Raw genomic sequence first — 11,582 nt, forward strand, 5'->3', positions numbered from 1 at the left:
CTCCCACGAAAACACGTACACCGCCAACGGAAGGGCAAGGGAACAATACGCGCGGACGCGATCCCCTCCCCCGCCCAGTCACGCGGGGGCGGTGGTCGGCGTGACCACCAGCCACGAGCCGAGAACGGCGAGGGCGCTGGGCTGCCCGCGGCCCCCTCCCGGCCGGCGCCGTCCGCCCGGGAGGATCAAAGTCCGCAGAGCAGGGCACGGCGGATGCTCCCACCGCGCGGCCCCGGCGGGCACCCCCGAGCCAGCACCCCAGGCGGGCACCCCGAGCGGGCACCCCCGGATACCTTGCGGCGGCGGGCGGGCGCCGTCATCTCCGCGCTCCTCGGCCCGAGAGGGACTCGAAAGTATGTAGGAGAAAAGTTTCCCCTCCCACATGGGGGGGAGGATGTCGGGGGAGAGAGGGCGGAAGATGGAGAGCAGCGCTGGTAAGATGTTTCTGGCCGGCGGTGCGCGCACCATCCGAGTCCCGGCGGTGCTGGTTAAAAATAAATTCCGCGGCGGGTGCGGCGGCGCGGGTCGGGCCGGATTCCTGCGCTCGGACGGCTAATATGGATGCGCATCAGGTCCTGGCGGCGGGGCGCTGCAGCGGCCGCGGCGGCTCGCGCTGAGAGCTGGTTGGCAGAGCCGGCAGCTCGGGAAGGGGAAAAGGAGCGGAGGAAGGGGAGGAGGAGGAGGAGGAGGAGGAGGGGGAAGAGGAGGAGGAGCGGCCCGGCGCGCAGCCGGAGGGGAGAGGGCTGCCCAGCTCATCCCAGGCCGGCCCCACCGCCCCGAGCGCACGTAGCGCGGCGTGGGACGCTCGGGTCCTCGGCTCCGGGAAACGCTGAGTTTAAAAAGTACAACGCGCTCTGCAGACTTCACCCTCCCCATCCCCAAAAGTTCTTTAAAAGGTCGCTCCCGCTCAGCCCCAGACATCTCGCTGCCACCCAAGGACCGCGAGCCGGAACCTCGGGCGCGTACTTACGGCCGGGCAGGGCGCTTGGCTCCCAGGCATGATGCAGTGGGGACCGGTGGGCTTCGGGGAGAGAACGAGGAGAGATGCAAACTTGTTCCGGAAAAGGAATCAAAATGGCGTTTCTGGATGTGCAAAGTTCATCAACTCCGCAGTCACTTCCCCTCCTCCTCTTCTCCCACAGGGAGGGAGGTGGGCGAGGAGCAGGCGACCCCGGCGCCCCAGCCGTCGTCCCGGCCCCCGCCTCGGCCCCCCGCCCCGCTTCCTCGCCCGCACGCTCGGAGACTCGCTCTCCCCCTCTCACCCTGATAAGTAGACACATCACGTGTTGCTCCTGCGACTCTCCTGGGGACGTGTTACTGAGCGGCGGCGGCGGCGGCGCTCGGGCTGGGGGGGGGGGGGACCGCGGTACCCGCCGGTCCCCACCGCAGCCCCCGGCCCGATTTTAGCGGGGTGACCGCAGTTTCCATCCCGGGATGGATGGAGGTGCAGTCCCCCATCCCACCCCCACCGCAGCCCCAGGTTTGCCCCACGCCCTCCGCAGGCGCCCCGGGCCGGGGGAGGGCCGGGCAGCCCCGGGTGAAGTGTCCTGGCGGCCGCAGCTGAGCGCCGTCCGACCAGCACAGCGATCGCCGGCCGGCCACCCTCTTGGACCACCGCGCCCCCTCCCCTCCGGCCCCTCACTGCGGGCGACTCCCAGCCCCTGGCTTTCCATCACTTCGCTCAGTGGTTTGTTTCACTATTTTAACGGAGGACAGGGAAAGGCAGCGATGCCTGGGAAGCGCGAGAGGGGCGCCTCGGAGGCCGGGAGGGGGTGCCATGGGGGGCGGGGGTGCCTGGCCCGGCGCCGCCCCTCTTGCTCTCAGAGGCAGACGGGAGGGTGAACCCCACCCGTGCGGTTCCCTCTCCACGCGGTCCTCGCTCTGCATCCAGGTGGGACAAGCCGACGATGGGGCGGGAGATTAAGGAACTGGCGCTTCACCCCGCCCCCAACTTCGGGCTGTTTCTCTCCCAGGGCCGGTCCTTCTCGCTCTGGGGCTGCCGCCCCGGGAGCGTATTCTCCATCCAACAAATTCAACGCTGACTTGGCTTTTGTCACCTTCCCTTCCCCACACTCCACAGCTGATGCTGAAGCGGGGGCTGCCTTGCCCCCAACGGGCCGCCACTGTGTCCCCACCCCGCGATGGCACGGCTGATGCTGTGTCATCCACGTCGCCCTCCGAGGCATCAGGGAAGCCACATGCAATATCTCTTTCTCTCAGAGGGCTCCTGTTTCAACTCTGAAAAGCAGGGGCCCTCCTCCGAGCCGCGCTCCGTCTCCACGGCTCCAAACACCAGCTTCGCCCAGGCTGCGGCGGCCCAAGTTATCACGGAGCCCAGAGAAACCAGGCCTGGGCTTTGCTTCCTCCATAAGGCAGCTGACATGTTTCCAACTGTTAATACTTTTCCTACCGAGCTTCTGAAAGGGGCCTGTTGTCAGCCTTTGGAAACATCTTCAGACAGATAAGGGTGATTGTGGTTGCAGAAAACAAACACCACCCGCTCCCCAAATTCTAAAGATGGGGGGCCTCTTGTCTAGTTGCAGAGAATGCTACTGCAGAATCATGCGTTTGAGGCTTGTTAAGCAAGATGATGTTATACATACAGAAAGCTGGCCACTATATACTGGCTGTGACCTTTGACCCTCTTCCACGCCAGCTCCTCTGAATACCCTTGCACACCATACAAAGTTGTAAGCCCAATCACGGGCCTTTAATTTGAGGCCTTTAGTGGAACTCTGGTGTTCAGGGCTGCAGATAGAAGTGTCTACTTAGGGATGGACTAAATGGATGGGTCCTGGCCAACATGGAACTCTCTAGAACCAAGCAAAAGCAGCTGGAACATTACCTATGACTTGAGATAATCAGCCACCCAAGAGGGAACTGATTCAGCTGGCTGTTTCTCTGACGTCCAGAGTCATCAAAATTAAGTTTTCAGAACCTGTTATGTTTCCCAGGGTCTACTGTTTACTGAGGAAAACTCAACCCAGGGAAACGTTAGCAGTTGCATTTTTCTAAGCCTCCCCTCCACCCCAACCCCATGTCCCCATTCAGGAGTTACCTTTCCTGCTCTCCCCATTGAGGGGTAGGTTTTGAGTAGGAACCATATCAAAGTTGGAATTTTGCTTGTAATTTAGCTTATTCTGTAAAATACATGCAAACCTGCAAAGCTACATGATTTTTCCTGACCTTGATAATGTCACCTAGGTAATACTGGCAACCTCTTAAGTTGAAAAAACAGTCTAAAAGTAACTTTTGAAAGTTGAATTCTAATGATACTGAGCTCTGTGTTCATCTTTTCTAGCTAATTCATAAACTTGGCAGCCAAACGAGCCCTCCAAAGGTCTGTTTGTTCATATTACATATAAATATCATTGACCCAACAAATAGTTATTGAACATCTAATAGGTAAAAGAGAGTCATGCTGTTAAAACCATGATGAGTTGCCACTGCACACCCACTAGGATGGCTGTAATAAAAAAGACAGATAATAACAAGTGTCATCAGGGAAGTGGAGAGATGGAACTCTCACACACTGCTGGTGAAAATGTAAAATGCTACAGCCACTTTAAAAAACAGCTTGACAGTTCCTCAAAACGTTAAGCATAGAGTTACCATCTGACCTAGCCACTTCACTCCTAGGTACATAACACAACACATGAAAACATACATCCACACAAGAACTTGTATAAGAATGTTCATAGCAGCGTTATCCATAACAGCTAAAAAGTAGAAACAACCCAAATAGCCATCAACTGATGAGTGGATAAACAAAATGTGGTACATCCATACACGGAATATTATTCAGCCATAAAAAATGAAAGAAGTACCTACTACAACACGGATCAATTTTGAAAACACACTAAATGAAATAAGCCAGACCCAAAAGGACATATATTGTTCTGATTCTGTTTATATGAAACGCCCAGAATAGGCAAATCTTTGGAGACAGGAAGTAGATTAATAGTTACCTAGGGCTGAAGGTTTGGAGGGAAATAGGGATTGACTGCTAATGTGTGTGACATTTCTTTTGGGGGTGATAAAAATGTTTTAAAATTGATTGTGATAATGGTTGAACAACTCTGAATATACTAAAACCATTGAACTGTAAGCTTTAAATGGGTGAATTGCATTCTTTGTAAGTTATACCTCAACAAAGCTGATATATATATATATATTCCATATATATATATGGAATTGTGATAGATAGATAGATAGATAGATAGATATAGGTTCTGTAGTGGAGAAGTGATACAAAAATGCATAACTTATAATCCATGCCTTAAAAGAGTTTATAGGCTAATCTCTGCATCCATAAGAAGTAATCATGAAATGCAAGCCAACATTTAATAAGAACCATTAAATAGGTACAAAATTCAGAGGTTCCAAGAAAAGAGAGCACTTCAAATAAGAGTCATTGGGGAAAATTTCACAGAAGAGAAAGCGATGGTGCTGAGCCATGAATGGCTAGAAATATCGCATATGGAGATGGGGATTAGAGATAGTAGATGCAAAGGCACAGTGGCAGCAAGTTATGAGCCCTGTTCAGAGACCAGTAAGGATTCCAGTGTGTATGGATGATAACCCATACAGCAATAGCAGGTGATGAGAGTGAACGTCAACAGGCTGAGGCTATCCCACAGAGAACTCTGAACACCATCCATGGAAAACCTCAGGGACGAGGGCCTGAACTAGGGTGGAGCAGGGAAGGGATAGAGAATAGCTGATCGGGAGCCACTTCAGAGGAAGAACTGATAGAAAAGCAGCTGGTGGGCCGGGAATGGGGGGGTGAAGAAGTGAGGGCCAAGATGATGCCTGGGTCCCAGCCAGATGGAGAGAACGAACGACTCATGAGAAAGTCGGAGGTAGGAGCCCATTGGAGGTGGAAGGTGACAGAGCAGGTGACATTGAGCTGGAAGCAGAAATAATGGAAACCCCAGAGCTATGCCGTGGAAGAGAGTTGAGGAGAAAAAGGATGTGGATGTTGGAGAAGGTCCCTAGGATGAGGTGACACAATCCGCTGAATCTCATGAGACGTGTAGGTGTCCCAACCCCACCCAAAGGAGCGGGCAGGGCGCTCCAGACAGAGGGAGCAGTAAGTAGCGAGCACAAGGGCAGAGAGGTGTAAAACAAGGTCAGTTTCTGGAACTGCAAATACCTGACTCTGTGGCTGGACCAGAGGGAGGAAGGGACGCAGCCAGAGATGGAGCTGGAGAAATCGCCCGTGGGCCAGACGGCCGAGAGCTCCAGGCACACCGTGGAGCTGACCCGTGCTTTATCCGACGCCGAGCCCCTGAAAGGGCTTAAGGAAGAGGTAGACAGAGCCTCCCTCGTGGGACCATGGAGAAGGGTCTGGGAGACTTGGGATCGGAAGGCTAGTTAGGAATTAATAGAAGAGCCCATCTAAGAAATAATAAGGACCCATGGGCTTCCCTGGTGGCGCAGTGGTTGACAGTCCGCCTGCCGATGCAGGGGACACGGGTTCGTGCCCCGGTCCGGGAAGATCCCACATGCCGCGGAGCGGCTGGGCCCGTGAGCCATGGCCGCTGAGCCTGCGCGTCCGGAGCCTGTGCTCCGCAACGGGAGAGGCCACAACAATGAGAGGCCCACACACCGCAAAAAAAAAAAAAAAAAAAAAGAAGGACCCTGTCAGCCGCTGGCTATAGAGGTGGAGAAGAATGGATTGGTTTGAGACATAATTAGGACACAGATGCAATAGGATTTGACCAATTTGATATGGGAGAGAGGGAAAAAAAAATCCCTCTGGAGCACTGACCATGGGGCATGGCCTCAAAGAAGGGAAACCACTCCAACATCGGCAGAATGACACATGACAAAGCAGGGGTTAAAGTAAAAAGAGGGGGACAGACAGAGGGACTAGAGGTGAGAGGTGGTAAAGAAGATGAAATCCCCTGGGCTTGGTCCCAACTGCTTTGGAGCGAGAAGAAGAGACTTGAAGAAGACAGCTTCCCTGGCCTTGGTTTGGGACCCGGGTTGGGGAGTGGGTCCATGCATCATGGCGGGGTGGGGGGAGTAGGGGGTGGTGTGTGGAAGACGAGAGGAGGCTGGACCCAGGGAAAAGGCCTGGAGAGACATCTGGGGGCCAGAGAGGATGGGAAGTAAAAGGCTAGAGGCTAACCCCAGGGAAATGCCTGCCATGAGGTGGATGCAGAGGAGGGGTGACAAGTGCTCTCCGTCTCTTTCCTCCAAAGGAGCAGAACAGCTGGGGTGGGGAGTGCTGCCATTAAAAAAAAAAAAAAAAGGCTGTCAATGGTGTTAAATCACAGAGACGTCAAAGCAAGTAGCTGAAAAGGGGGTGAGATCTGAGAAAGTAAATTGATTTGAGAGAGGAAGGCAAAGGCCAGAAAGCAAGGGTTAAGGAGTGACTGGCAGAAGAGGAAGTGAAGGCCTGAAGGCCTGAAGGCTGAGAAGTTAGGTGATAAGAGGAGGGGTGAGAAAGGAAAGTAACAACGGCAATATGATAGCAGCTAGTATGTACTGAACACCTACTATGTGCCAGGCGCTGCTCTGAGGGTCCCCTGTGAATCATCTTGCTTAACCCCCCTCCAACCTGGCAGGTGCCTTATCACCCCCATCCTACAACTGTCCCAAGGTCCCCAGGCCGGGATGGCTGGGACCTGGCAGAGCTGAGCTACACCCCGGGACCCACACTTTCCTTGCTGTCATCACCCCTGCTGCTGTTAGTCAATCGAGAATGAAATAGTTTGCTAACAAAAAATGCCTACTTGATTGTCTTGACTAATCTGAATAAAATACTCTTGACTGGAGTTTGGCAGAAGGACCAGCGTTGTCTGTGCCGTCTTAACAAGGATTTAATTGGAAAGATAAGCAAATGGCCAGCTTTCAGTATTGCTAATTTGGTTTATAACCATCCCTCCCACACATAAACCTCGGGTACAAACCCCTTTCTGTTCTCCATAGACATTCATGTCAACAGGAAAGGAATGTACATCCAGAGAGAGAGAGAGAGAGAATACAGATCTATGAAACAGAACACAGCTTTTGAAGGAAGGTGTGTATGCGTGTGTGTGTCTGCCTGCCTGTCTGTCTGTCTATGGCAGAGGAGAAATGGTAGGGAGATCAGCCTTGGGGAAAAAGAGGGATAATTAATATCCTGTGACAGGAGGGAAGGGGAAAAGATAGTAGAAACTTTACTACTACTTCAGGTTGTGGCAGTTACCATGCGATGGCTTTGACTACGGACAGCAGCAGGGCCGCAGAGCAAGGGCAGGGCGCCAAGGCCTGAAGCAAGAAGTCAGGAACTGGTGGTAGAAAAGTTCAGCTCTGCGTTCGCTTCAATGCCACAGAGCCACAGAGGGGACAAAACATATGGTAGGGATTACTGACAGCGGGAAGCTGAAATGAGTAAAATCCATCACAAGGGGGATGACACCAGAAGGGGCCTGAGGCTGTGAGAACGGGGAGTGGCCAAGGGCCCTGAGGAAGAACGGCAGTTTCAGTGACCAGGAGGGTAAGGCAGGGGATGCGAGGAAGAAGGGGGTCTGAGGGTGGGACACGGGGAGGGAGACCTCGGGGGAGACAGAGAAGCACATGACTCTTGTGAGCTGGAGGGAAATCCTACTCGTGGGGCTGAGGAAATGATGCAGGAAGGACAGGACACGAGTCCTTGACAAAGAGGGTCCTCCATTCACGGAGGGACCGAGAATGAGGACAGGAAGGAGGCTGAGAGGAAAACTGTGAAGTCGGTCCCTTCGGCTCTCGGGCAGGAGGATCTGCAGATGGCGGGGATGCAGATGAGAAGAGGCGGGCGGTGACAGGTGACACCCACGTCAGAGGAGGTAGCACGGGCTAAGCCGTGTCCCCCCAAATGCATACGCTGAAGTCCTAGCCCCCAGTCCCTCAGAGTGTAACTGTAGGTGGAGGTATGGCCTTGACAGAGGTCATTAGGTGAAATGAAGTAATTGGGATGGTCCCTAATCCAGTAGGACTGGTGTCCTTCTAAGAAGAGGAGATCAAGACACACACACACACCAGAGGGACGACCAGGTGGGGACACAGGGAGAAGGTGGCATCTTCCAGCCCAGGAGAGACCTCAGAAGGCACCAACCCCACCAGCACCTCGATCTCAGCCTTCCAGCCTCCTCAACTGTGAGAAAATATGTTGCTGCTGTTCCAGCCCCCCAGCCTGTGCAGCTTAGTTACAGCAGCCCGAGCTGACTGATACAGGAAGGAGGGACCCAAAGACGACGGGGGGCCTGGCGTGGAAGGAGAGCAGAACGCCCTCCAGAGACTCCACAGCCTCCCCGTGAACTGGGAGAACCAGTCTTCTTGAGGAAAGGCTTTGGGAGGAAGTGACATCTCTAGGGACAAATGAAGCTTCCATCGGGGTGCAGAAGTAGGGAATGTGCCGTGGAGAAGCCCGGGAATTCGAGTTTCTTAGGACAAGGGGTGCACAGTCTCAGTGGATGGGGCAGCTTGAAAGTCGGGGCCTGTCTTGGCTAATGACTCCTCTATCCCAGCCCTCAGCCCCGGGGCTGGCACAGCGCAGGTTCTCGATGAAGACGTTGGCACAGTATGCAGAGGTGGAATAGACATGAAGGAGGGGTGGAAATGGGCTGGAAACAGTGGGGAACGTAGGGGAAATTCCAATTGTGGGAGGAAGGTCTGCCTAGGATGGGCAAGGCGAGCAGAAGGCTTGAGAGGCAGTGGTGAGATGTCATTTCAAACGTCCAAATCCCCTTAGTAACGTAGCCAATTAGATGCTCCCTCTCAGACAAGCCGTGCAGCATCACAGGGATGGGCTACCTTCATACAACTTCTGTTACCCTCAATACATTATGACTTTAGCTACCCAGATACCTCGAGAAATGCATTGTTTCTGGTGTTTTTCCTTTTAAAGGGTAAACGTTCGAAGCAGAATCGTTTTCTAAAATGTATTACGCACTGCCTCACTTTTTCTCCCTTTTCTGAAAAGTCAGAAAGTTAATATCTGCACAAAATGATATTATAAACTTCAAATATTTTATTGGATTGTCAAATAAAGATAACTTTTTATAAGCAAGATTTATACTAGGCCACAAGATGGTCGCACCTTCAAGAAACTATTCATCTGAATAGGTAGGTACTAGCTATTTGCTAGCATGCCCTAGGCCTCCGCAGTAGATCCCAGTTGGAGTTCTTTGTCTGCTTTTAGTTGTTTTTCCTCCCTCACTACCTGGTTGTGTCTTGTCACTTCTTTCTGAACTTAGTGTGCCTGCCAGTAGCAACCTCCTCTTCCCTTTCTAATAGATGGTTTCTAATCTATGTGGTTAGGAAACTGGATAACCAAGATTGTGAGAAATGTGTCAAAAATAAGTGTAAGGGGCTTCCCTGGTGGCGCAGTGGTTGAGAGTCCGCCTGCCGATGCAGGGGACACAGGTTCGTGCCCCGGTCCGGGAAGATCCCACACGCCGCGGAGCGGCTGGGCCCGTGAGCCATGGCCGCTGAGCTTGCGCGTCCGGAGCCTGTGCTCCGCAACGGGAGAGGCCCGCGTACCGCAAAAAAAAAAAAAAAAAAAAAAAAAAAAAAAAGTAAGTGTAAGGACCAGCATCTCCTTTTACTGCCCAGAAGCCAAAAGTTGCTGATGTCCTGATTCTCAGTTGGGTTTTACATTGATGCATGGTTAGCATACTTCTAAACTATTAAAGTTGTTTCAAAGATATCAGAGTATCAGGGAAGGTTAAATAACTCTTCTAAGTCAACCTTTCCTTCATGATGTAAGTTTATTGCTTATGGAATTTTTTTTTTTTTTTTGCGGTACGCGGGCCTCTCACTGTTGTGGGCTCTCCCGCTGTGGAGCACAGGCTCCGGATGCGCAGGCTCAGCGGCCATGGCTCACGGGCCCAGCCACTCCGCGGCATGTGGGATCTTCCCGGACCAGGGCACGAACCCGTGTCCCCTGCATCGGCAGGCGGACTCTCAACCACTGCGCCACCAGGGAAGCCCTGCTTATGGAATTTTTAAATGATTTAACTTCACCCCTCCACAGAAAGGGCCGGTCATCCCTCCTGCCTTCAGACAACGTGGCAGGTACTAGAAAAAAAAAAACTGCTCTATTCTCACAGGATGCAGATTCTTTCTTTCCCTAAAAGATGTACTCAGAGTTCAAAAGTTGTTTCTTTGCCGGATAGCGCTCTTTTGTCACGTACCAGAGTACAAATAAATGAAAGAAATACTTCCTCAATAAGTAGTAAGTATCTGTACCTTTGTGGGTTCAACTGAGGGTAGACAGAGGCAAAGTAAAATTCCTGCAGTTTCAGTTAAGTCTACCCTCAAACGGTACTTGTCAGTCGAGCTTACTGACAGTGCGGTAGTATTTCCAGTAACTCAGGCCACTGGTCCTCCTGCTCACAGACTAAGTCCACATGTTCCCAGGCCAAAGGATCAGAACAGAGTTTTCAACTGTAAAAAGTGCTCAAGAAGCTGCAGCAAATTACACAACTAGATAGCCATGAAAGATGCTGACAATTGCAAACACTGAAAACAATGTCTAACCTAATAGACAGAAGACTCTCTTTCTTTCCCGCAGGAAGAAATAAAGTCATATCTAGTGCTTGGGTGTCATTCCACAGTGACTACGGCGTGGGGATGATTCTACCCACTGCCTCTAACTCCTACAAGGCAATGGACTTAGCAATTTCAGGCACTTTTTCATACGCTCACCTCAGCTAAGTAATGGAGTCCATGCTCAAAAAATAAGATATTTCAGAGTGTGTGGGCTGACTACGTTACTTCTTCATGTTACTAAAGAAACCTGACATTCATTACTCATTCATTCAACCAGTGATTGGCTGCACTGATGATGTTCCAGGCTCTGAGTACAATAAAGCACACAAGTTCCCTGCCCCAGTGGGTCTTACAGGCTAAAGGGTTGTTATGTTTTAATGTCCCTATCTTTAACGTCTCTATCAGAGTCAAGGATCTGAAGCAATCATCTACAGAATGTGAAAGGCAATATAGGTAATTCAAATTTTAAAATGTGAGCTCTCTCCACATCAGATCCGTTCCTCTTCCCCACGATTTATCTTTACACTATAGTTGTATGAGTTCTTCATGTTTCCTGTGCCTTATAGCCATTCCATTGTGTATCAGATCATGCTTTATTCCTAAATTGAAACCAAAGTTTCAGGCTTCAACTACTTTCTTTTTTCTCCAATTTCTCAGAAATTGGACTTTACAAAGCAAAACAAGGACTGCAAATATACTTGGAAGTGGCCCATTACAGTGTAAGGAGCATGGACTGGGCTGTGAGACAGCCCTGGGTACCATCCCGGCACCGTCACTTACCAGCTGTCACTAGTACAGGTGTCCAACTCTGGAGAACTTCAGTTCCTTCAACTATAAAACGGATGTAATAATGAGGAGCAAAAGAGATGATATGCACGAAGCATTCAGAAAGGCATCTGGCCCATGTTATGTATGCAGTAAACTGTGGCTCTTATTGTGTATTTTAAAATTTGATGCTTAATATTTACATGCTGCAGCAAACATGTACATCTTAATCCAATAAAACTGTTAAGGTTACATCAAGTTCCCTATGTAATCTTTTATTAAAAAAAAAACAA

The 11,582-nt window shown here is 51.3% G+C and overlaps 1 protein-coding gene across 4 annotated transcripts in view; it reads right to left on the minus strand.

Annotated features, from left to right (window-relative positions):
* The window catches only part of RREB1 (ras responsive element binding protein 1), a 141,466-nt gene extending 140,152 nt beyond the window's left edge, over positions 1-1,314 (minus strand). For 3 of the 4 annotated variants that reach the window (XM_082638472.1, XM_082638473.1, XM_082638470.1), the window contains exon 1: positions 971-1,314. The gene's annotated coding sequence lies outside the window, so the exon portion shown is untranslated. The other variant, XM_082638471.1, reaches the window with a different exon arrangement.
* Between the last annotated feature and the right edge of the window lie 10,268 nt (positions 1,315-11,582).

Source organism: Mesoplodon mirus (assembly GCF_964341445.2).
Source record: "Mesoplodon mirus genome assembly, chromosome: 12".
Lineage (NCBI taxonomy): Eukaryota > Metazoa > Chordata > Mammalia > Artiodactyla > Ziphiidae > Mesoplodon > Mesoplodon mirus.